Below are 26,542 nucleotides of genomic sequence, written 5' to 3'. Positions count from 1 at the left end.
CTGAGACCTCTGAAACCATGCACTAAATAACCCATAGTCCTTTTAAATTGTGACTCAGGTGTTCTTGCCCAATGACAAAAGCTAATACATGGGTGCAGGCCCAATTCCTCATTCATGTGTAGCACCTTTGCACTGTATTCTCAAATGATGGAAGCCATGATTTGTCTCTCTGGATTCTCTTTGGTAAGTAGTGTCTCTTGGGTCAGTTCCACCCATGAGGTCTGCTCCCTCATGGCATAATTACTGTCATGGCCTCTCCTCTTAGTATAGTCACAAGAACAATTAGAATGGCAATTTTCATGAATCTTGGGGATGACAAAACATTCAGACCACAGGAGGTATTTAATACAACTTTGTAGAAGTTGAGTGTGGATTTTCCTGGGACAATGATCTTTTCAAATGTGATTTAGAAATACATAGAAGGAAAATTCATATTTGCTGAGTTTACAATTGGGCAGGCAAATCTCTTGAAATGCTAGTTGTGGTGATATATTATTTATGGTTTGTTAAAGCTTGCCTGAGCATACAGAAGGCAAAGCTAGCCACAAGCTATAGAGCTAGGCAATGGTGATACACACCTTTAATCCCAGGAGCCATACTAGCTAGCCATAGAGCTAGGCACTGGTGGCACACACCTTTAATCTCAGGACTCAGAAGATGAAGGCAGACCGATATCTGTTAGTGCAAGGCCACACTGAGCTACACAAAATTAACCTAGTTCTAAAAAGAAATAGCTCATACAAAGGTGAAAGCAGCACTTGGGATTACATGCCTTTAATCCCAAGATTTGAGAGCTATAAAAAGAAGAAGCAAAGTCAATCCTAAAGATTTATTCTTCAGCCACACTGAGGACAGGACAGTCCTTTCAGCCAGAGGTAGAGGTAAGAGCTAGTAGCTGGCTGCTTTGCTTATCTGTCCATCAGCCTGAACCAGAATATGAGTCTCTGGGTTTTTATTTTTTGTGTTACAGCTAGTGATAAGGGCTACAAGCAATACAGGTTTGGGGATTCTGTTTTTAGAGGTTCAGTTTATGAGGTCCAGGAAAGTGGTCTAGATACCTAAACTGCAACACAAGTGTAACAAGCTATACCTTGAAAACACCTTGGTAATTTCCAATGTCTTGGCTAGATTCCAGAGGAGCCAAGAGGGGAGTGTGAAACAAAGGACTACCCTTCTGAGCTCTGGAAATGTAGTTAAGAAGGAGAGAATTGTGGTTTTATGACAAATAGTGTTTCTTTTAAAATTCTATGTCTGTTAATGTGAGGGTGGGGACTAGGAACCTGGAGCCCCACATTACACAGTACTGGTAAGTGTGTGTAATCTACCTTTATCCCTAGTGTTGACTGCCAAAGTCTCCTCTATGTTGGATCAGGTAAATGAAATTTCCAACTTGATCTCTGGCCCCAAGTTCTTAGTTAGATATCCTATTTATTGTTTTACGAATGCTGAAGCTATGTGAGGTGTCTTGCTCAGCTTATTTGGAGATTAACTCGGGCCATCTTGGGCCATACTGTGCCTTCCTTTTGCTACAACATGGGACCTGCTTTGGCCTCTTAGGCATAACCAAGAACATTAGCCTACACAGCTTTAATCCCAAACACTGGCTTCTGATTTCCATTCCCCTCAGCTTTTCAAAATGATTCCTCCTTTGGAAGATTAATTATGGCTACATGTAGCTTCCTCAGTGTCTCACCAGTGACCAGATTGTGTTGTATTTTCTGCTGTATGTGGAGTTTCCAGGCATTATCTTTACTCTCAGCCTCAAACTCTCTCCATTCCAGCCTCTCAATCACTCAAACACCTCCATTCCTTATTTTCCTTTGGAAAGTATTTATTCCATCAGAAGTCAGTCCAAGGGGCTTTTCAAGTTAATGAAGGTGTCCTTTAGATACCACAAACAATATTAATGTGAACTTTTACTGACACAAGAGAAATGGATGTGACTCACCCCAGATGTCAATGTTGCTCACTATTGGTTGCATACCCTTGTCCCTTCTAACTCTAAAGGAAGCCAGGTAACATTACTAGCCATGCAGAAGGCAATGCAGAACAGGAGGTTTCTTGTGCAGCTAGCAGTCTGTTCCAGCTCATAGTTCAACTCCCTAAATACTGCTTAATTTTCTTACTCTACATAGAGCATACTGACTCTGTTCAGGTGGGGACAGTTGAAAAAGTATCCAACATCTGGATCTGGCTTGAAACCATGTTCTCCAAGTAATGTTCATCTCCTTCATGAGGTGTGATTGATGTTCTCTAAGGCTTGACAACCTAAGGAGTATGTGCACTTCTTCCTGCCTTGCCACCAAGACCCAGTGATGAAACAACACACACACACACACACACACACACACACACACACACACACACACACACACACACACACGGTAGGGGTGGGGATGGCCATGGCCTTAATGAAATGCTTTCAGGCAGCAATATCTTGTAGTCAGACTTTCCTTTTGGGGCCACCAGCCTTTAAATAATGGCATGGGGATTTATTATTAGTTATGGAAGGTTAGCCTTTAACTTAGCCTTGTTCCCAACGAGCTCTTATAACTCAAATTAGCCTATTTCTCTTAACCTACATGGCTTTACCTCTCCATTCTGTACATCTGACTTGTTCTGCATCTCTCTTGTCCCTTATGCACCTAGATTCATCTCCAGTTTTGTCTCTCCCCAGAAGTCCTGCCTTTTCTCTCCTGCCTAGCTATTGGCATTCAGCTCTTTATTAAATCAACCAGAAGACACCTTGGCAAAGATACATCTTCACAGTGTACAAAAAGATTATCCCACAGCAATAGATTTTCCCCAGCATACAGAAGCATTTCTTGATGTAATTCTACTTTGCACTTGAAAGCTAATGATAGCAAGGTGAAATCCTTCCTGACACAGACAGCACTGGAGGTGGGAAGTAAAAATGGGAAGGGCCTGTCAAATTGATATAAGTATCTTCTCAAGGATTTTTGGAAAGCCTAGAGGAAATTTTCTTTCACTCTCCATGTACTCCACAGTGTGCACACATCACATGCACACATAGACCTGTGAAACACAGTTTTACATCCATTAATACTGCAATAATTCTGATGCTCTGACAGAAGAACTCTTGCCCAGAAACTTCATCTCCACCACTCCATGGCCAATGAAACACATCTCCAAATAGCTTATGTGAATTTTTCCTTTGGCCCTCCAAAATCTCCACGTCCCCCAACGTTAGTCTTCTTGAATGTATCATTGATTTTCTTCTTTTTCGAAGTAATGAAGGTATGCAGAATTGGATATAAGGTCTGGCATATATTAGGTAAACACTCTAAATGTTTTGTTACTTTTTTATTTGAGATAGAGTCTCTCTAAGTTGCCTAGGCTGGCCTTGAACTCATCCTACAGTATAAAAAGTCTACTGAGCAATTATTTTTATGGTGTTTATAACATAAGGCTTAGATAATTTGCCAAAATATGCATTTAGGTTAGATATTCCTTCTAGATTCTAATATTACCTGATGGGATGGCTATAAATCGTCCACACTAGAATGCAACACATCTTTTCTTCATGTTCTTTGCCTCCTCTAATATCTTACAGGAGCCCCCAAGTGTACAATCTGCCATGATTCAGTAGTAAAACATTCATTTTGTTTAATTAAATGCTTATCAAGAATGATGGAGGTGTTAATGGGATGTGCATACAGGATCAAGCCTTGCCATTTTGATTTATCTCTGACAGCTTGGGGCAGTGGTGAGAAGCAGGGGAAGAATTGAAGTAGTAAGTATCTGGCACTGTATTACGGGTGGCAATGCCACCAGCAGTCCCTGAAACTCCCACAGACAGCCTAGGGGCCAAAGACCACAGGAACCCAAATGCCAGGCTGTGGTTGCTTTCTCTGGGGAGAGAATGATAGTGAAGTCCTCCAAGCTTGCCTGTCGATAGAACTGTAGCAGCACATAGCACCTGGAAGTATGTGAGAGTCCTTTAATAGAGTTAAACTCTTTCCTATCTGCACTCCACAAGAAAAGTAGGACAAACAAAACCCAGAGACTCAAGCAACACCAAAACCCCACCCTTAGCTCGAGGTATGAGAACAAGCATTCCTTTTCCGATGGAGGTGTTTGTTGTTCAATGTTAAATGCTTTCTAAAATCCAGCATTCTCTTTGCCAGGCATGAGTTTATTTTAAGACTGGAACAAATAATTCAGACTTTATTTGTGAGGCATTGCATCCTAGGGAGAAGTTATGTTAGTTGGTGTCTTTGTTGTTTCGATGAAATACACTGGAAAATAAACAACTTAAGAAAGGATGGCTTTATTTTTGGCTCACAGTTTGGGGTACAGTCCATCATATCAGAGAAGTGGCAAGAGGTTGAAGTAGCTGATCGCATCTCATTCACAATTAGAAAGCAGAAAACAATGAGTGCATTGCTACTGCAGTTCCTGTTTAACCTTTACAGTCCAAGATCCTAGCCTAGAGAATGGGACCATTATCAGTGGGCAGGACTTCCTGACTCAATGAACCTAATCAAGATAATCATGCATAGGCATGCCTAGATGACATATATATCATTAAGTTACAATAAAGATTAACTGTCACAAAAGTGTATGCCCCCATAACTGGAGGGCATCCCACAGAGGGCTGGATTTCTACCAGTTCTCCCAAATCCAGACTGGGAATAATGTTGTTAAGGTCAGGGAGAATCTAGCTGTACTAATAATCTGGCTAACACAATAAATCCTGATTTTGATGGGAAGAATGTGATGCTATTGGAATGAGTACTCTCTGACTCAGGGACCACAGCAGACTTCATTTCCCAGTCTCCTTTGCAATTGTGTATGATCACATGACAAAATGTAGCCAATTGAGCAAACAGTGGTATGCACTCCATCACAAGCACATCCCTGCACTTCCCCTCTCCACACCAGAGGGCAGATCTGTGACCTCAAATAGGTGTGTGTTATAATGAACAGTGTCTCTATTAGTCTGAGCTCCATAGTGATACTGATTCCCATTGAGATGAGACAGTAGTTGCTAACATCACTTTGAAGATGAGCCAGATACTTGCAGGACTGGTTGGCCCTTGTGGAAATATTGGGTATGAGCGAGGATATTGTGTGTGATGCTTGCTACTGCTTTTAAAAATGTATGAGAAAGCCTAATTTAGTGATGTCTGGCCTGCTAGCAAGCAACCGTAAAGAGAAAGTAGAGAATATGCATATATTTAGGGCCTTAGAATTTTTTAAACATCTAGACCTTAAATTTTTATATCAGAAGGCTAAAAAGTGCTTGGAGCAATGATGATCAACCTATGAAGTCTTCTTAGCTAAATAAAATGATTCATCCTGGTAGCAACATCAGATCAAGCCTTCTGCTCTCCACCCACACCTGTTTCTCATAGTTAGGACAGAACTGCCTTTATCATGAGGCAGGCAAGTATTTCTATAAGAAAAGGCCTTACATTCCTGACTTGGAAGAGTGAGATGATATGAGCATAAAGACACTTCAGAACATGTGACTAGACAGGACATAGAGCCTACTATTATTATTATTATTGTGCTAAATGGACATTTATCAAACTAACTCATAACAACCACAGATTAATGCATCCCTCAACTCTCATCATAGAAGCTTCTATTTTCAGTAATGATGAACAACATAACACAGACACCCACAACTGTCCAGAGTGTAGAGAATAAGAGACTGCAGAATGCAAACATCTCTATCACACCTTCTCCTCTTAAGGCTCTGGAATCTTAGTGGGAGAAGGAGCAGAAAGACTCTAAGAGCTAGAGGTAGGGGATGACTACAAGGAAACAAGTGTCCTCCAGACACATCAGACAGATGCACACATGAACTCACAGTGAATGTGACAGGATGCAGAAAGCCTGTGGAAGCCCAAGTCAGACCAAACCAGTGTATTAGTCATGGTTAACTAGGGTAGAACTTATAGAATTAATCTTTCTATATATACAAAAGGGGATCTATTAGAGTGTCTTACAGGCTGTGGTCCAGTTAATCCAACAATAACTGACTATTTATGGGAGGTTGAAGAATCCAGTAATTGTTTAGTCCATGAGGTAGATGTCTCAGCTGGTCTTCAGTATACAAGGAATCTTGAAGAAGTAGACTCTAATGCCAGTGAAGGAATAGACTTTCTAAGAGAGGAAGCAGACAAAGAAAGAGAACTTTCTTCTTCCATATCTTTTCTATAGGCTTCTAGCACAGGGTGTGGCCCAGATTAAATTAGAGTAATCAAAAGATCTGAATTAAAGGTGTGTATTCACACCTCAAAGACTAAGATTGGAAGTGGATCTTCCCACTTCAAATGACTTAATTAAGCAAAAATCAATTAATTAATTCTCACTGTGTACCCAGCCATTTGGGTGTTTTAGATAGTTGCAAATGTAGTCAGTCTGACAACAAAGAATAGCCATCATATCCAGCATGGAAAAGTGAAGTAAATTAGAAATACCACCTTTAGCAGGGAGCAATTGACAACCGATGGCTTCTGGGACAGGGAGATTACATTTTCCTTAAGACTGTTGTCCCTGGTCAGTTGACCATGCTTCACTGGAAAGTCACATGTCCTAGAGCACATGAGCAGCCCAAACTGAATCTGATGGGTGAAATTAAAAATTATGTGGGCAGAAAAGGGGTGTGGATATGGAAGGAGTTGGTGGAGTGGGGTGAATAAGGTAAAAACATTGTACAAAATTTTCAAAGACCTAATAAAAGTGGGGTGCCCTCTTCCAATATGACCTGAGTTTGTGTCAAGTTCACAGAACAAACAAATAAACAACACCAACATAACAAGCACAACCTCACCATGACCATGTGTCCCACCGAACATGAACCAACAGAAAGTGGCCTCCAAAGAACAAAGAGCAACTTCTTGATAACATTAAACATTTTTTTCTAAATTCTTCTTCAAAGCAAATGGCTTCCATCACCAAAGAAATAATTTTGGAAAATACAGATCTTGAAAATATAGACATCATTTGTGTTCAATTGGCATCAGTAAGTGACCTGACCAAGCTACCTCTGCTGTCTAGTTTTATAACAACTTGACACAAACTAGAGTCATTTGGGAAGAAAAAAAAAACACAGCTAAGAAAATTCTTCCATAGGATTGGTCTGTGGGCAAGCCTGTGGAGCATTTTCTTGATTGATGATGGATATGGGAAGGTCCAACTCACTGTGGACAGTGCCATCTGTGTGCTGGTGGTCCTGGGTACTATATAAAAGCTGGCTGAGCAAGCCATGAAGAACAAGACAGTAAGCAGAACTCCAATGTGGCTCTCCTTTAGTTCCTACCTTCAGGTCCCTGCTTTGAGGTCCTGTCATGACCTCCTTCATGAAGGACTGTAATGTGCAACTGTAAGCTGGAACAAACCCTTTCCTCCCCAGGTTGCCTTTGGTTGTGGTGTTTTATCACAGCCATAGAAAAGAAACCCTAAAACAACATTCAAGGTCAGAAAGGCAGGAAGAGCAAGGCAGAAAATTTCTAGTGGCTTATGGAAAAATGCTGTGATGATGTGTAGTAGCTATGGGCAACATTATAACATTTATAAATTGCTCATCAGACCCATTGCTCATAGCTAGTTCATGCTGTAATTTGTAGTGATAGATTGTGTTCCAGTACCTAAGGACTTTGTGGATGTAGGCTTCACTGCTTGCCCTTCACAAAGAATGACCACATCAGAAGTTAGCTTAGCTTGGAATGGAATCACAGGCGATGCAACTTCCTAAAATTTCATGAATTAAGGCACTGGCAGAGCATGGTTTATTCTTATTTGCAATTTCAGTGAGTTCTGGTCAACCATGACTCAAAAATATTAAAAGGAAACTAACAGAAATAAATAATTCATAACTTTAATTTGCATGCCGTTCTTAGTAATGTGATGACAAACCTTTGCACTTTTACCATTCTGTTGCATCGAGTGTACTCACACTGTGTGTGTAGCCTGAACACTAGTCCATTAGTAGCTATGTTTGTTGTCAGATTGACTGTGTAGCATGTGCCACAGCACTTGTTTTCAGGTTGCCATTGGCAAGTTGTTTATATCAAGGAGTAAAGTGGGGTGCAATTAATGCATACCATAAAGGAGTCAGAGCAAGTTTGACGAACGGATGTTTTAATAGGACAGTACTCACACGACTGAGTCAGTCCCCTACCAACAGGTGAACCATGGAACAGAGAGAACCGCCTGTGTTCGACCCTCTTATTTAAGGTCTTGCTAAATCACTATGACCACACCCTAGTGTTCGTGGTCTGCATCACCTGTGCCAGCCCCCAAGAGGGCGTGGCTAACATATCCCTACAAAGGAGAAATGATGTTTCTTACAAGTGAATAAACTACAGAAAGGGAAAAGGTGAAGTGTTGAGGTTGCTGAGAACTACACAAAGGAGGAATTTGCTGTTTGTAAAACTGTGAAGGGAAAGAAAGTCATGGTATTTTCACTGCTGTGAAAAAGCTAAAGTCATGGTCCATGCCTGGTGACCAATGGGGATGGACAAATGGTCAATGTGTTTTGGTTTTGTATGTGTAGGGAGAAACAGTACAATGAGGGCTGGGGACTTTCTATAGTAGTAGGCATCCATTAGGGACTAGAATATACTTCCATAGGGAGGGGCTGCTGTACTACACGTAAGCCTGCAAGACATACTCGAAGTGACAGTTCAGCAAAAGCACACCATCTTCACCTTACTCATACCCACCTGGGTCTGGTAGGCTGTGGTGAATGGCATTGTCCTGCACCTTGGTGGGCTCCTTGACTAGCAAGCCAACTAGGTTTCACTGGGGGATGACTGTCAAACTTCTACTGTGATCACTTTGCTCACTGATCTACTGGGCAAGCTTTTAGGAAGGTAGCAGAGGTAGTGCCTGGCCCAACTATGCTGTGCTGCCATTTCAGGAACACTCTAGCTACCAGGTGTTGTAAAAAGCCCCAAGAAACCAATGCTCTATCAATGTGACTTCAGAAAGGTCCAGTCAGGACTTGACTCCCAGGGCTACTTGTGCTGCTGGCATCTCTTCTTGCAGCCAAAGTGAACTGTTCCAGAGGCCCTTTGCCTGTAGAGGCATAGATGTCACTTTCAAAAACAACTATCTAAATCTGAAAACAAGGTCCATGGTATTTCTTTTCTTTTCTTTTCTTTTCTTTTCTTTTCTTTTCTTTTCTTTTCTTTTCTTTTCTTTTCTGGTTTTTTGAGACAAGGTTTCTCTGTGTAGCTTTGGAGCCTGTCCTGGCAGTTGCTCTGGAGACCATGCTGGCCTCGAACTCAGAGAGATCTACCTGTATCTGCCTCCTGAGTGCTGGGATTAAAGGCGTGTGCCACCAACGCCCAGCTCATGGTATTTTTTCAACTTCTATCACTTGGTCCTTGGGAATCCCTATTAGGTCCTCAATGAGTGTTAAAGGAGAGACATAAGGCAGGGGAAAGAGGCACACAGAAGTTGGAGTACTTACTTAGTCACAGACCCTGTATTCATAAGTTTTGGCTGGAGCCTGTTTTACTATATGACAGTCAACTTGATGATAGGCAGTGGTTCCCCACACCCAACATTGTAGCTGAATGACTTAAAGACCATGTGGTTTTTTTAATGCACATTTGGAATCATGTAGAAACTACCAGAAGGCTTTGTTTGTTTCTTCCAGAAAGAGAGGATGAGTTTGTTTCACAACCTACTCTCAGGAAATACTAGACCATGTGCAATATGCTGAAAGGTTTTGTTCCTATGAAGAGCATCTTGCCCAGTAGGACGGATTGGCTATAGAGCCTTTTCTAACTGTGGACTCACACAAGTCTGGCAGCCTAACATATAGCTAGGGATACAGGTTAGAATAGTATGGTCAAATGTGTTGCCTCCAGAATCTATTTCTATGTATATTCTTCCCCTCAAAGCTTACTGGTCAAACTTTGCTTTTTTATGTATACAGGGCTTCCTTTGAAATGGTATTTTATACTATGCTCCTGTGGTCCACAGTGGACACACAGCTGTTACTGGATTCTGATTATAGACATGGGAAGCAAGGAAAGTTGCTTGGCTGGTTTGACACAAAACATCCCTGCAAGGTGCCCATGGTTATCATATGGTTATCATATGGTCTTGAAGGAAGAGTAGACTTACCTGTCCAGTCTGAGGAAGCTACTTAGAACGAGAGAGGATTGCCAGGGTACGAACCTCAACTTAATCAGCAACACAGCCATCTTTCCTACAACCACACTCTAAGTGCAGTGCCATTCATTTTCTTACCAACCTCCTCATGTTATCTATGAGACCTGGCAAAGCAGTGATGCCCGTCTGTGTTATAATTCAGCCAATCTCAGAATTCCACTTTGGGTTAGTCCTCCTAAGTCTTCGCTGTTGAGCTGTGGGAAATGAGGCATATCTTCAAGGCGGCTCTTGCAGCTTCCTATTCTTTACACACACAGCAAGGGGAGGGCTGAAAGCAATGCTATAATCCTTTCTCTGCTAGATTCTGCAGAAGTAATAAAAGTAATAAACAGCCATTAAACTCCACACTCTTCATTCCACTGGAGCCTTCTATGGAGCAGCAGCCAGTCATCCTGAACCTGGCCCCCCATAGCATGGAGGTTTAAACTACTGCAGTTAAGAATTTTTAGCTTTGCCCAGCATTCCATGGATGGTTAGCATCTCATTTTCCCTTCAAATCTGGCTGTGTCTGAGGAAAAATATTACATTACCCAAATTGTATCCATCAGCATTCAGATGCGAAGCAGCTACTCTACAAACTTGAATGTAAGGAACACTGGCTTTCACAGACTGCCAGGAAAATGGCAAGAAAAGGTTGGGAAAGCTGATCCCGGTGACCCCAGGCTGGCACAGATTCACAAGCAGACCCCTATACCCATTGTGCTTCTTGGTGTGTCTGACCACATTCCATCAGATCTCTCTGCTGAGGCAATGGAGTAAGTGGACCTTGGAGGCTTGCTGGGAAGTGGTTTAGAATCACACATCTGATCAGAGCTTCACTCACCCCCTCCAGCTGCCTTCACGAAGCCATGCTGTTTGTGTGAGGATGCTGGGGAAATGAGATGCAAGGGTTCACCTCTGTGGTGCCAAGAACCAAGTAGGTTCTTTTACTGTCACTAACAACATTAGGCTGTCACAGACTGCTCTGTGCTTTTCCTATGGCACTGGGCTATTGTTTGGACTTCCTTTCCAAAAGTCATGTAGCATTTTAACTCACATGGCATCTTTCAGAGATGACACTCAACCTCCCGGCACCATTCCATCATATTTTTAGTGGGAACGATCTGCCCCTGGTGGGTTACAGAAGTGAGTTCTCTTAGGCTCCACTACTCTCTACCCTGTTCACTCACCATATGTTCCATTCTTCTGTGTTATATAACCACTAGAAGCCCCTGTCAAATGCCAGCATGTTGAACTTAGACTTTTCAGCCTCCACAACTACAGGAATAAATCTTGCTTTCTTCCTCTCTCCCTTCCTTCTTTTTTTGTTTGTTTTTTTCAAGACAGGGTTTCTCTGTGTTGCTTTTGGAGCATGTTCTGGAACTAGCTCTTGTAGACCAGGCTAGTCTTGAACTCACAGAGATCCATCTGCCTCTGCCTCTGGAGTGCTGGGATTAAAGGCATGTGCCACATGTGCCTCTCTCTCTCTCTTTCTCTTTCTTTCTTTCTTTCTTTCTTTCTTTCTTTCTTTCTTTTTTTTTCTTTCTCTCTCTCCCTCCATCTCTCTCTCTCTCTCTCTCTCTCTCTCTCTCTATATATATATATATATATATATATATATATATATATAGTTTGTGATACTGTGTCATAGCACCAGAAAACAGAAGGTAACAATAGTTTCCTGCTAAGAAAATATTATGGGAAAATACAGTGGTTTAGGTATGGATACAGGCTTGTAGCAGAATAAGTGAGGGTCAAGAGTCAACTGTCCAACTGCCACATTTCCCCTCTATTCTGGGTGCATGTCCTTTGATAAGTGTCACTTTGTCCCTACCCATCCATAAGGTACCATTGCTCCCCTCCATCATATCACTTTGAATGTGTAAGATGTTTGTAAGCTCTGGGCCCAGATTTTGTCTCCTCAGGACTCTGTCTGGACATCACTTAGGAAGAAGCTGCCCAGATAGTCCCATGGAGAAGTGAAAGAAGCCACTCAGCAGGTGGCACTTCCTGGCAGAGGTGTGAATGAGACCAGCTTAAACCTGCTGGCCCAGTGCCTCCCACCAGTGACGATGCTCAAGAGAGATAATAGGTAGATTTCCCAAACAAACAGCGACAGTGTGAGAAAGAGACCTATTTTCACCCATGGCAGTTTGCTTTGAAGCAATAAACAGTATCCGATAGAGCAGGGAAGTGCAAATAGAGTGAAAAGCAAATGGTCACACCCTTGGTTTTGGTTATATTTTCCCTGGGGTGTTTGTACAGATTTTGACAAGAATCACTGAGATATTCTTAACTCCTTCATTGGGGGCAGTCAGTCACAGACCTTTTGGAAGCAGCTGTAGAAATGTAAGGGGTGGGAAAGAGGAAGAGAAAGTATCAGGCAGTGTTTTTTGTTGTTTTTTTTTTTCCCTTGCATTTTAAGGTAGATGATTCCCTGGGTTTGTTTAGGGAGTCTGGGAAACAAGCCACCGGACAGCTTTAGTTGCTTTTAAACATTAACGAGATGAATGTTTCTGAAGACATGTCCATCTAACCTCAATCAGAGTTCCTTTCTATTGATTAATTAGATATATTAGACATAAGAGATCAAAGTATAATAGTGACAAGACCACTGACAATTCACATTCATCAGGCAACACACAATGTTAAATGATTCATCTGCACTGTCTAAATCTATAATCATAATGATGCAGTTGGTAGGAGCTGTTGTTATCTCTGTGGTACCCATGAGGAAAAATCAACCATAGACATGGCCATGATCAAAACTCATGCAGTAGTTTGAGAGACAGGGACTGGACTCTGGCTTTCTGTTCAACAGTGTGATTTCAAGGGTTTACCATGATACAGTGATGACGCTGGGCACAGTTTTTCCATCTTATTTGTAGACATATCTACTTGAAACCTTTTCCCATTTAAATAAGGCTTCTTGACTGCTTATCATTTAGTTTTAAGAGTTCTTTACTTCTACCAACATGTGATCTGTGAATCATTTCTATTTGGTGGCCTATTCTTTTTTTTTTCTCAAAATTGCTCATTTTATTTTTATTTTCCCCATTTTTTATTTAAATTAGAAACAAGATTGTTTTACATGTCAATCCCATTTCCCTCTCCCTCCCCTTCTCCCCTGCCCCCCACTAACACCCTACCTATCCCATACCCTTTCTGCTCCCCAGGGAGGGTGAGGTGGCGGCCTATTCTTTTACTTTGATGATATTCTTTAAAGCATAAATGTTTTAAATTTTTATAATGCTCAGTCTACTTTCTTGCTGTTTTTGCTTATGTGATTATATGCAGATAGATATATGCAAATATACGCACACATGCAAATATATGCACACACATGCAAATATATGTATATACATGCATGCTTGTAATATGTTGCAAATAATGAAGGTTTCATGTTTTCTTCAAGACCATCTATTTTATTACTGATCTATAAAGTATTTTGAGCTAAATTTTGCATATGGTATGGGGAAATAGACAAATTTGGGCTTTCACTTGATTCATTCCTCTGAACAGTTTGTACACACACAAACATACTAACACACACGCGCACACACACACACACACACACACACACACACACACACACACACGCACGCACACACACACACACACACACACACTCACGTATGTACATGTAAAACACCTTTTAAAAGCTGGGCAGTGGTGGTACATATCTTTAATCCCAGTACTTGGGTAGCAGACAGGCAAGGTTGCACAAAGAAACCCTGTCTTGAAAACCAAGAAAAAAAGAGAGAGGTCATGAATTTGAGAGAGAGAGAGCACTGTATGACAGGGGTCGGATGGAGAAAAATGATGTCATTGCATTATAATCTCAAAAATTATAAATAAAACATTTTGGGCTAAGGAACCATAAGAAAGACTAAAATTAAAAAATCAAAAGTTAATAAAAACAGCATGTGTGCATGGGAGGGTGTCTGTGTGTGTTGGGGGGCATGTCTACAGCATTCAGCTGATGTTAGACTTCCATACAGACACACATGTGGCTTCGAGACTCACAGTAATGCACGAGACCAATTCTAAGATGACGATGGGCATCTCGTTTCCTAGTGGATCCTTATGTTTGCATCTTGTTTCATCAAGTGATGTCTTTACAATAGCTCTGGAGTTTTATAATTGCTGCTACATGGTTTCATCAAACACCCCACGGCTGGGGCTGCTTCCCAAGAGCTGAGTCAGGTGTAGGAACTGCAGAGGATGGGACTTCTCAGTGAGCTGGAGGAAGTGGAGACACAACTTCCGGGGCCTTTGCAGAGGCTTCTGAACTGTTCCGACTTCTCTGGTGGCTCCTGGCCTTCTGGTTTCCCAAATCCTGCAGCATGAGGCTGTCATTATTGAAGACAGTCATGGGGCTGGGGAATAAGGAAGTTGGCGGGACAAGACAAAACATCACAAAGTGTCCTGTTCTTCCCGAGACTGGGCAGTTTTTCTTGAACAGAAAATTCCAAATTTCCTAATATGGAAAAATTTTGCTTTGAGAAATAATTGCCAGTGTTCTTGCCTTCATGCAGGGAGTGGAGTTTTGGGAGGCCTCATGTTTCTATTGAAGAACTTCTGCAGCCAGGAATTCAAATGCGGTTCTTAGGAGAATGGGACTTAATCCACACTAGATAAGTGTATGCACCTAGGAAGGGAGGGCTTAATGAATCATGTTGTTTATCATCCTTTCTAATGTCCTGTGTCTTAACAAGCTTCTCTCCAAGATGGAAGGCTTTACTCTGGGAGGAAACAACTATACAACAGTCAGTATTATGTCATCTATTTTTAACCATGTTATTCCAAATGACAGGACTTTTAGGATGAATGGTAATTCCACCTCATGTATATGTATATACACATGTATGATAGATGTCATATATTCCTAATCCATACATTTGTTGATGGATATTTAGGCTATTCCCTGGCTACCATGACAAGAGCTATGGGAAGCATCAGAGTGTGCAGTGGTCTCTTTGACATGCTGGTTTCATGTCCCTTGTATATAAATCTGATTATATGGTCATTCTGTGTTTATTTTGGGAACTCACATATTGTTTTCCATAATGGCTGCATTAACCTGCCTTCCCAGCAGCAGAGTACAGGGCTCCCTCCATCTTTTTTTTTGCCCCACCCTTGCCAGCATTGCTTTTCTTTTCCATACTAGACATTCAACTTTGATGAGGTTGTATCGCACTGTGATTTGGATATGCGTGGTCTCACTCTACTAATGCTGAGTCAACTTTCACTTGCCTCTATGCCACTGGAATGTCTTTTTTCAGAAATGCCTATTAGGTCTATTGCCAACTTTAAAAAATCTAACTATTCTTTAACAGCTGAGTAATACTCCATTGTTTAAATGTACCACATTTTCTTGATCCATTCCTTGGTTGAGGGACATCGAGACTGTTTCCAGGGTCTTTTTTTTCTCTTATTATTATTATTATTATTATTATTATTATTATTATTATTATTAATTCAAGTTAGGGAACAGGCTTGTTTCACATGTACTTCCCCTCTCCCTCTCCCTCCCCTCACCCCCATTCCTTCTCCCCCTTGCTATTACAAACAAAGCTGCTATGAACATAGTTGAGCAAGTGTCCTTGTGGTATGATTGAGCATCCTTTGGGTATATGCCCAAGAGTGGTATAGCTGGGTCTTGTGGTAGGTTGATTTCCAGTTTTCTGAGGAATTGCCACAAGCAGTTCTGACTTCCAAAGTGACTGTACAAGTTTGCACTCCCACCAGCAATGGAGGAGTGGTTTCCCTTGCTCCAAATCCTCTCCAGCACATTGCTGTGTTTTTGATCTTAGGTGTAAGATGGAATCTCAGTCATTTTGATTCACATTTCCCTGATGGCTAAGGATGTTAAACATCTCCTTAAGTGTTTGTTGACCATTTGAAATTCTTCTGCTGAGAATTCTGTTTAGATTTGCACCCCATTTTTCATAGGATTATTTGGTGCAATTACACAATGGAGTATTACTTGGCTATTAAGAACAAGGACTCCAGGAAATTTGAAGGTAAATGGATGAAACTAGAAAAAAAAATCATCCTGAGTGAGGTAATATAGACTGAGAAAGACAAGCATGGTATGTACTCACTCATAAGTGGATAGTAGCTGTAAAACAAAGGATAGCCATGCTATGCTCCATGGCCCCACAAGAAACTAGATGACAAGGAGAGTTCATGGGGGGACACACAGATATCCTTAGGAAGGGGAAATAGAAGAAATTTCATGAGTGGACTGAGGGGTGTGGGGATAGCAATGTGAGTGATCAAGTTGGGGCGTGGTAAAGGAGAAAAGTACTGAAAGAGACTACTGGAAAGGGGTTGCATTCTGGGGTCAGGAAAAAACCGGGCACAAGGAAATCTCCCAGGAATCTACAAGGATGACCCCAGCTTAGAATTCTAGTAATAGCAGAAAAGGAGCCTGAACTAAACATCATCTATGATCACATAGGTGCCTGGTCCAATTGTCATCACAGAGGCTTCATCCAGCAAGTGACAGAAACAGATGCAGAGACTCAATAGCTGAACATTAGTTGGAGCTCAGGGAATCCTGTGGACGATGGGGAGGAAGGATTGTAAGAGCCAGAGGTCAAAAATATAACAAGAAAACTCACAGAATCAAGTAGCCTGGGCCCACAGGGACTGAACCAACAACAAGGCAGCCTGCATGGGACTGACCTAGACACTCTGCATATGTTACAGTTGTTTAGCTTGGTCCTCTTGTGGTACTCCCAACAGTGGGATCAGGAGCTGTCTCTGACTCTTTTACAGGTGTTTGGGACCCTATTTCTAACACTGGGTCATCTTGCCTGGCCTTAATACATGAGGAAGTATTAAGACTAAGCTTACTTAGTCTTACTGCAACTTCATTTGCCCTGTTTTGTTGATATTCATGGGAAACCTACCCTTTCCTAAACCGAAATGGACAAGGAATGGATTGGGGGTGGAAACAGTGGGGGAATGGAGGGGGAGGGACTGGGAGGAGAGGAGGGAGGAGAAACTGTGTCCGGCACGTAGAATAAATAAATAAAATTCTTTAAAAATTCAAAGATTTGCTGGCCACACCTCACCCGTTGCCCCCCTCTGCCTTCCACCTGCTGCCTGAGAGCCTTCATCCAGTAGCTCATCGAAGCAGAAACAGGCACCCACAGCTAAGCACTGAGCCATACTCCTGGAATCCAATTGCAGAGAGGGAGGAGGGATGAACAAAGGAGCCAAGACTGTACTGTAAAAACCCATAAAAACAGTTGACCTGACCTAGTGAGAGCATGAAAACCCTAGTCATAAAGGTGGGGAACCAGCATTGGACCAAATCAAGCTCTCTGAATATGGGTGCCAGCTAGGAGACCAAGACAGTCTATGGGACCTCTAACAGTGGAGCTAGTGTTTATCCCTAGAGCACAAATGGACTTTGGGAGCCCATTCCCTATGGGGGGATACTATTGCAGGCCAGATACAGCATCGAGGGCCTAGGCCCTCCCCAAATGATATGACAGACTTTGATGGTCCCCCATGGAGGACCTCACTATCCCTGGGGAGGAGTTGGGGGGTGGGTTGGGAGGGTTGGGGGAAACATGGGAGGATGGGAGGGGAGGGAATGGGGGATGGATATGTAAATATGAGTGTATTTAAAATAAAAATAATAAAGGAAAAATTTCAAAAATTAAAAAAATTAGTGTATATTTATTTGTGTATTTACATCTAATTCTTCTTTTCCATTCTGACCATTGGGACATTGGAGCTGTTCTTGTATTCTGAATACATGCCACAAGGGGGATTCAGAGTCAGCAAGGACTCCCATTTTGCAGTGGCTTCCTCGTTCTGATTCTTCTGTATACAGAAACATTTTGTTTTGCTACCTTCTTATCTGATTTTGCTTCTGTCTCTGTTCCTAGTCCAATGTTTCAAAGGATTTCCCCTGTGCTTGATCCTAACCATTTTAGAGTTTCATTTTTCCCATCAGTCTTGAAATCCATTTTTATGTATGTCAAGACATAGGAATCTAGTTTCTTTCTTCTGCATGTGGGTGTCCAATTTTCCTGATACTAAATTGGCTGGGGAGACTATCCCCAACAACTGTTTTCAGCATTTTCTTTCATTGTTGTTGGTCATTTGTTCCATTGGGAAGATTTCATTTGAAGTCTTCTAATAAGCACGTTAGACAGGTCCATTTAGACTGATTCCTTTTAAATACTTTTAAATTACATTGTGTGTGTGTGTGTGTGTGTGTGTGTGTGTGTGTGTGTGTGTGTGTGTGGTGGGTGCATGCCACATGTACATATGGAGGTCAGAAGACAAGTTACAAGAATTGGTCCTCTCTTCAATTGATGTAGGGTCCTTGTGACAGAACTCAGATCAATGGGCTTGTTGATCTTCTTCTACCACTGAGCCATCTTCCTGGATTGATTCCTGTAGGAGGGAACCATGCTATGCCTATGTACTATACAGATTTACAGAAAGCCTTTGGCTTGATAGTAGTTTATAAGGTTTAGCTTGCTATCTACTAGTGACTTTTTGGGCAGCTCCAGTATATCATATCACCACCCAGGTCAGCTGTAACTCAGATCTAATTCATTTTAATAGTAACTAGAGTCCTACTGTTTCAGTTCTTGGCTTTATAGGCCAAGATTGTGGGGGTCCATGCCAAAAATCTCCAAGCCTGCTAACAGCTCTATGTAGTCACTGGACAACTATGGTAATTTTGATGTTTTTGTTAAGTCATTTATATCTCTATTTTACACTGGCATCAAATCACCAGTCTTCTATACACTAGGCAAACAGCTGAGTAGTGAGCTACACTGACAATGCTGGTTTTCTTTTAATGTATTTCCCAATTTTTTCAATGCACAGTTAATATTGGTACATATAGATGGAATGCATGGCAGCTCATGATAGGCATGCTTTAATGTAACCAGCAAAATGAAGCAGGACATCAAAGCCATCCAAATCCATGGCCACACAGACAGTCCTGGATAAGATTCAGTGGGTCTCAAGACAAAATAAAAGGACATGAATGTGGAAAAGGGACTTCAAGGGAAGAGGAGACGATGGCAAGTTTTGGAAGGAAATGAGAGGGGTGAGAGTAAACATATTACATTATATACATTATTTGAAATTGCCAAAAACAAATTTTAAAAAATTCTTTCTTTGAGGGCAACTAGGAATCCAACACCTACCCTCAATAAAAAGAACGTCTTTCTCCTTAGCCTGCCTGATGCCATGTTCAATTTACCTGATTGTCCTTGCTTTCTGGGTAGCCACTCCCTCTAGCCCATTGATGGTGTAATGTGTCAGGAATTGCACACAGAGAAGAAAAGCCTGGAGAAATCGAGGTATTTCCCAGAAACAATCATTTTTCTTTCTTGAGATCTGAAGGATGTCTGAGTTACTAGACAATTAAAATTAGCTGTGTCATCTTGCTGCACAGTCCATCTACGAGGGGAAGACCGCCAGTCTTCAGTCCCTGATCAGATTTCTAGGAAGACGGTCCTTTAGAATGTCATGCAGTGACATTCTTTCTCCTCCACTGCCTGCCTCTAGACGTGTGTGTAGCAGGCAGATGCAGCCTTTACATTCCCAGATCATTGTTGCTTCTACTTTCATCTATTTTGTTCATGTGTTGGTATCCTTCAAGCAGCTACAGTAAGTTGTAAGCTCCACCCTCCCTACAGTGAGTGCATAGCAACACAACCTTATTCTATCTATCTGTACTTTGGTACCTCATGCCTTACCCCTTCCCGGCCGTTTCTACCTCTCTTCTATTCTCTACCGAGATCAAGAGTTTCCGCTTCTACATATAAGAGAAGCAACTGGTGTTAGTTTCTACACCTGGCTTATTTTGCTTAACATCATTTGCTTCAGAATATGTTATCTTACAGTAATTTGAACATTATCTTTGTGCAGGAGCCACGTTAATCTCACTGTTGTTCCAAATTGTAAGTAAGCACATGTAAGCCTGGAATGTGGCAGTCTTTATCCTTGTGTTGGGAAAATGATAGTTTCCAACCTCTCTGGGTGAATAAGGCTGTTCCCAAGGCTACATGGAAATTCTGGGTCTATATCTGGATTTGGTGGTGAAAGAAAGGCATTTATGATCCTTGCAGAACCTTCTTCAGTGGCAGATTGGCTTGGTGGTGGTTCTCAACTATCTCATCAACTGCCATTGGCTCTCACTGTACCGAGCCCAAGTGTTGTGGACTCTATCAGGAGAATGTCCATCTCTAGGTTCTTCCAGAGCCCCACAGCTCTCCCTTGCAGGCTCTAATGTCTTCACCAGCCTCTTTTTAAAGAGGTGGTCACAATATGGGTTGCTGTTTTAATCCCTTGTGATACTGTGTTTTCTTCTACCCTCAGATAATAATGAAGTTAGTGAGAACAGAAGGTATTCATTTGCCAGTATCCCTTGTTTCTGTCATATGTTGACTTTTCTGATCTGGAAAAGTGTCTAAGCTGGAACCTCAATCTTCAAGTTTGCTTGACTTGCTTCCTGAGTATGTTAGAGTTCAGTTAGGATAGAGGGAAAGAGCTATGGAGTGTCACTCAATGGTGGCCTTCTGTCAGCAACACATGGAGTTATTTTTCTTTAGGCTATGGCAATGAGAGTCCAGATTCTTACAATAGAGAAAGATGTGTACTTGCCTGGCATATGTAGTTCAGATCCACCTCAGGGCTCTGGGGACTCAGAGGACTGGGAAAGTCTGATTACCCATAAATTCCAAAGCACAACTTCTTCCCAATATACAAAGTAGTCACACTTTGCTTAATGATGGGGATAGGTTTTCAGAAATGCATCATTAGGCAGTTTCCTCATTGTAAGAAAATGTACTTAAAAAAAAAAAACCTAGAAAGTACATCCCATTACCCAGTGGCTGTATGGTACATAGAGTTGAATACCCGGTCTTTCGATTGATTGAAATGTCATTGTGTAGAGTTAGTAAAGTCCCTGCAAAAAATGAGTATTTGGTTTGCTGGGCAGTGAGACTGTCAAGGATTAGGGCAGCAGCTCTGGGAGGAGCTTCTTTGAAAGACTGGTGCTATGGCTCCCAGCATGCACTTTGAAATCAAAGAGTAGGCACCTCCATGTAATTTCCTGGCTGTGTCATGGTAGGCAGATGGCTTAACCTCTTAGACCCCACCTTTCCTGGAGGTAGCAGAATATCTGCCTTGCAAAATGGTTTTGTGAGAACTGTATGCACACCATCTGGTTCAGAGTCCTGGGTAGATTGTATTTATGATTGAGATCAGCAACTATGTTCTATAATGAACCAGGAAATAGTGTTTTAGGTTGGATTGGCCACGAGACCTCCATCCTAAGGTCTCAACTCAGCCAGCAGTGTGTAAGTGAATGAAGAGGCAGAAGAATCAGCCTAGGGAAATGGGTATTCCATCAAGTTCTCTGTACATTCGTACTCTTGGTGGAGCACTTCATTATATTCAGCTTGGTTAGCTCATGTCTTTAGTGAGGAGGTAGGTCTGTTTCTGAACTAATGACTTGTGTTTGAAAGTGACATCAGAGTGCCCAAGACTTACTTTTTACTTCCTGTTTCCTGACCCTAGCTGTTCTTCACTTCCTCCTCAAAAAAAAGGGGGTGGGGGAAGTGTGAGTGTTCCTAGGCTTTATGCACCCTGGCTCTACAGAAAAGCATACTTCAGAGACTGAAATATGAATCCTTTCCCCTGGTTGATCACTGGAGACTAAAACTGTGGCTGTGACCTTGCCTAGGTTGTCATAAGGGACTGGATTCCATAGCACTTGATTGTAAAAACAAATCCAAATTCTAGTACAAATCCAAATTCGAAGTACAGTTCCTAGTGATTAAATTGAATAATTCCAAACCATTTGTTAGTTTGGGACATCTGTTTCTTTCTTTATCTCTGATCTACCTAACGTAACTCCTTACTTTCCATATTCTTTCCATATTTCCATTTCTCCAATTCTTCAGCATTGAGATCTCAAAGTACAGGATCTCTGTCTTAGTGTTTCTATTGCTGTGAAGAGATACCATGACCACAGAAACTCTTATAAAGAAAAACATTTAATTGTACGGCTTATAGTTTCAGAGGTTTAGTCCATTATCATCGTGGTGAGAAACAGTGGTGTGCAGGCAGACATGGAGCTGCAGCTGAGGGTCCTCCATCTTGATCTGCAGGCAACAAGAAGTGAAATGTCTCATTGGGCATAGCTTGAGCACCTATGGGACCTTAGGCCCACCTCTTAAGTGACATGCTTCTTCCAACAAGACCATACTTACTCCAAGAAGGCCACACTTCCTAATAGTGCCACTCCCTACGGGGGCCATTTTCTTTCAAACCACTAATCTCCTATCCATGTGCTAGGTGCTAAACTACCAGCTACCCCTGGCCATGCAGCAGCAAACTTATATCCCAATCCTACTCTTCCTAGCACAGAAGCCAGGTTTCATGATCTGGAAGATAAAAAACCCATCATTTTTGTGAGGGAAAACAAATGACCAGTGGCACAAAAAGAGGGGATCTTCACAAGTCATCACGGCTGCTTCCAGTGAGCTATGCTTCCAGTGAGCAACCCAACTGCCCACATCTGTCTTCTCATCAAATCCTGACACCTGTTGGGATCTGAGGCTTCCTTCACATTCTACCCAGAAAACTACAAATGACATAGAATGACTTTTCAAGACCTCATCAATTGAGTTTTTCCTTTCCAGGCTAGGTGTGAAGACCAAGGCTGGTTTGACATTACAGCAGATGTGACTCAAAGCCTGCTAAATGAGAAGAGTAATAAAATTAATCAAAATACTTGCTTCTAAAGGTAATATAAAAGTACATTAACCTAAAACATGTGTTTTCTACTTGATGTTTATCCCTGCATGTGACAATTTACCAGGAAGAAAATGTGATCTGAATGGGTCTCGCCCCTAGTTTCTGGCCAAGCTGCATCCCAGTGCACACTGTAGAGAACTGTGGTCACTGATGTTGCTCCTGCCCTTCCAGGGCCAGTGTGCCTCAGTGCCTGATTTGTCTCCGTAAGGGCTGCATGGATGATCCCTCATTTGTGCCTGTAGTTTCCAGATTAAACAGAGACACTTCGAGATAAATGAAAACATGTTTTATTTACAAGTCTGTACACTGTGTACACATAAAAATATACAAAACCAAAATAGAAAATATCCAAGTGTTAAAATGTGTACAAACACTTTAAAATGCGCTTCTTGGAAAACCTCAAGCCATTAATTAGTTTGAAGAGAACACGTTTTGTTTTAAAAATTATCATACAAAAAAATTCCCAAAGCCTTTAAAAAAGTTCACTGGTTTCCAGCAGAAAGATTCCATAGGTATTTATCTAGAGCAAAACAGGGTGGGTGTTGTAAACTTGGGTTTTAACACTACTGTTGCACTTGTTTTGTTAAAATCTATTTTCCAGAGAATCAACAAGTATTTCTTCCCTTAAACTGTAAAAGCCATGGGCAGTCAACATACTCTTCAAAATTCAGAGCTACATCAGGCTTTTGAATAATTACAATACTTAAGGAATGGATGTATTGTACCTTCCAATGTTTTGGTCATTGCATTGTTTGTTAATGTGGCTATGCCGTGTAAAATGGGAGTGTGTGTGTGTGTGTGTGTGTGTGTGTGTGTGTGTGTGTGTGTGTGGTGAGGGCAGAAGACTGATTTATTTTAAGCAGAAGGACAAAATATTTGCTTCCTTCTCTTAAAAAATTAGTGTCATAACAATTAAAATAAATTTATTATAAAGCTTTTATCTTAAAGATGAATGAAAAAGATAATAAAAACCAACCATGTGTGTAGATAAGTATATATACAGTTATATAACTATCTACATGCACACTTTTATGCTAAGATTAAGAACTCTATCTGCAGCCTTAATTCTTCAAGTGTCACTACCCTAATCTTGTAGAGACTATGCTGAGTTTCTTTTGTTATTGAAGGCTTCATTTATTTAACAAAACAAGAACCAGAACTTGTTTTTTATTTTCTTGAGCTGCTAGAGGAAGGGCCGCTCACTCACCAAGTGTCTAAACAAAGCCCTAGTGACAGGAATGTGGAGTAATCTCACAATGGAAATGTCCAGATACAAAAAGCGTACTGAAATTCAGGCATATTTTACCTAAGCTACTCTTGTCTAAACAGAGCTGCCTTCATCAGTCTCGTAGCCATGGATTAGCATTCCAACTATCAGAAAGCCAGAAACGGAAATGGACAGTGTGATGGGACAGGTCTGCAGACTAGTGAACTGTGTGTCCTAAGAAAATCTGGTGCAACTTAATCAAGTCATTGGTGCACACCAAAGTCTTTTATCATAGCATAACTTAGGGGAAACAATTCCACTTGATGCACCCAAACAGTGCCCAATTAATCTAAAAAATATGAGTATGGTCAGCTGGCAACAGGGGGGCTGAACTCTGCTCCAGCAGATGAACTAGCTCATCAACATGACAGAGTAAGCCAGGTCCTTTGACATCCAATTCTGAAAACACTAATGACTACAGTAGCACTGCTTTTGCTCAGATGTTATGGTTCCAACGACAGGACCACCAGAGAATTCTGGTTGACTGGTGAAGGGACCAAGAGGTCAAGACACAAAGTTTCATTTCTGAAACAATGCACCTTGAGCTCAGAGATCAGGGAGGAAAAGACACAGAAATGCAGATGTATTCAAGCCTATAACTCGACTATTAAAGCACATCTTAGGTGCCTGCAAGCACCACTTGCCCTTCCAGAGTCCACCATAGAATTAGCTCTGTGAGAATGTGGTGGGTGTGGTCAGCACAATGGGCCCAGCCCTGATTTTCCATGGAGTTGTCTGTGGTTGAGCATCCTCATCATACATTATCTCTTGCCTCATGTGAGCATCTAGAGGCACAAGTTAGAATCTGGAAATGACTGAATCCTTATTCTTGGACAACACTGGTGTCTTTGTAATAGGAACAGCAGCAACAACAAGAAAAAGAGTGCTGATGTCTTCTTGCAACACAAAGGGATGTGACATCTATCAGACCTGAGGCAGGGGGAAGCAGCACCTGGTGGCTTCTGGGGGCACCATGAAGATCTAACCAGAGTCCCTTCACAGAAGAGGTCACACAGTTCTGGAAGAGCAGAGCCGGAGAGAAATGAGGTGGCTATTCCACAATTACTGTGGTGTTCACTTTAGGTTAGTAAATGCAGTGTGGAAGTATTTAATCAATGTCTGGCAAAATACTGCCACTTAGGACCCATTTAGCTAATACAAGAAGTGGCCATCACATTAGCCATCACCGTGTGACATTTGCAAGAGGCTAAGCTATTTAAACTTTTAAATACAAGAGTGCCTAGCCAACAGTATATTAATATGGGCACCACATTTTCTGAGTGTTTAACAGACTCTGATTCCCAAGAGTCTTTAGGGCCATAATAAATTCAAAAAATTTAATTAAATTTCCTTTATGCTCTGCAGTCTCCTTGTAACCCCTGTAAAACTGAGAGCCGCCTTTTAAAAGTACATGAGCGACAACAGAATGCTATTTAACAGCCTTTGAAGTGTTTTGTGGGGCTTTTGAACTTGAATATTTACACTGACCTCAATAAGTTATTCTCTAACCAAATTCTCATGCCACCAAAGGGGATTGTCCGGGATAATAAGTATGCCGAGTAAGTGAATCCCCTTCAAGACTACTAATGTTTGTGAGCATTTAAAATGGCAAAGCCTGGAAGATGTAGAAGTATCCAAGGACTCCTGGGGTAAATACACGTCCCACACCAGCGCGTCCTCCACCAGAGTTACAGACAGGATTAGACATGTCAACATGGGGACAAGGCCAAGCTTTTTTGAGACTGCAAGGCTGGACCAGGATGAGCAGATGATGGTTGGTTGTGGAGCTCAGCATGGGCTCTCAGCAGATGCAGTCATAACCCAGACTCTTCTCACTTAACTGCTGTAGCAAGCCACTGGGGATGTCTGTAACCAACACTTCAGCTCTGCTGGGGAGAATGACCAAGCAGATGCTGGTGGTCTCAAAAAACTATGCTTCCTTAGGAAGCGATCCTTAGTGCATACCGGGACAAAACTAATCGGGAAACAAACATGTTTTTCTCCCTACAAAATTTTGATAGCCACACATTTTGCAAGGGGGTTTGCATTTAATTAAACTGCTATTGTCATTGCCAAAAAGTCTTAACTATACCACTGAGAGTTGCTTTGATTTGATATTGAAACAACAGCCTGTTTAATTACAGAATTCTAAAATGCTTCTCTTCCACTGTCTTCATTGAAAAACAAACAAGAACTCCACACAAAAGGATGTATTAGTGACAGATGCTTAGGTTAAAAATCTGAGTACAGCTACAGGCTGGGAAGAACACATTCTCCTGCCTGTGCATCTGCCTCACATATATTCACCTTGTTAAAAACCAT

Source organism: Cricetulus griseus (assembly GCF_003668045.3).
Source record: "Cricetulus griseus strain 17A/GY chromosome 1 unlocalized genomic scaffold, alternate assembly CriGri-PICRH-1.0 chr1_1, whole genome shotgun sequence".
In the NCBI taxonomy this organism is placed as follows: Eukaryota; Metazoa; Chordata; class Mammalia; order Rodentia; family Cricetidae; genus Cricetulus; species Cricetulus griseus.
The sequence above is the reverse complement of the archived record's forward strand: the minus strand, read 5'-3'. Positions refer to the sequence as shown.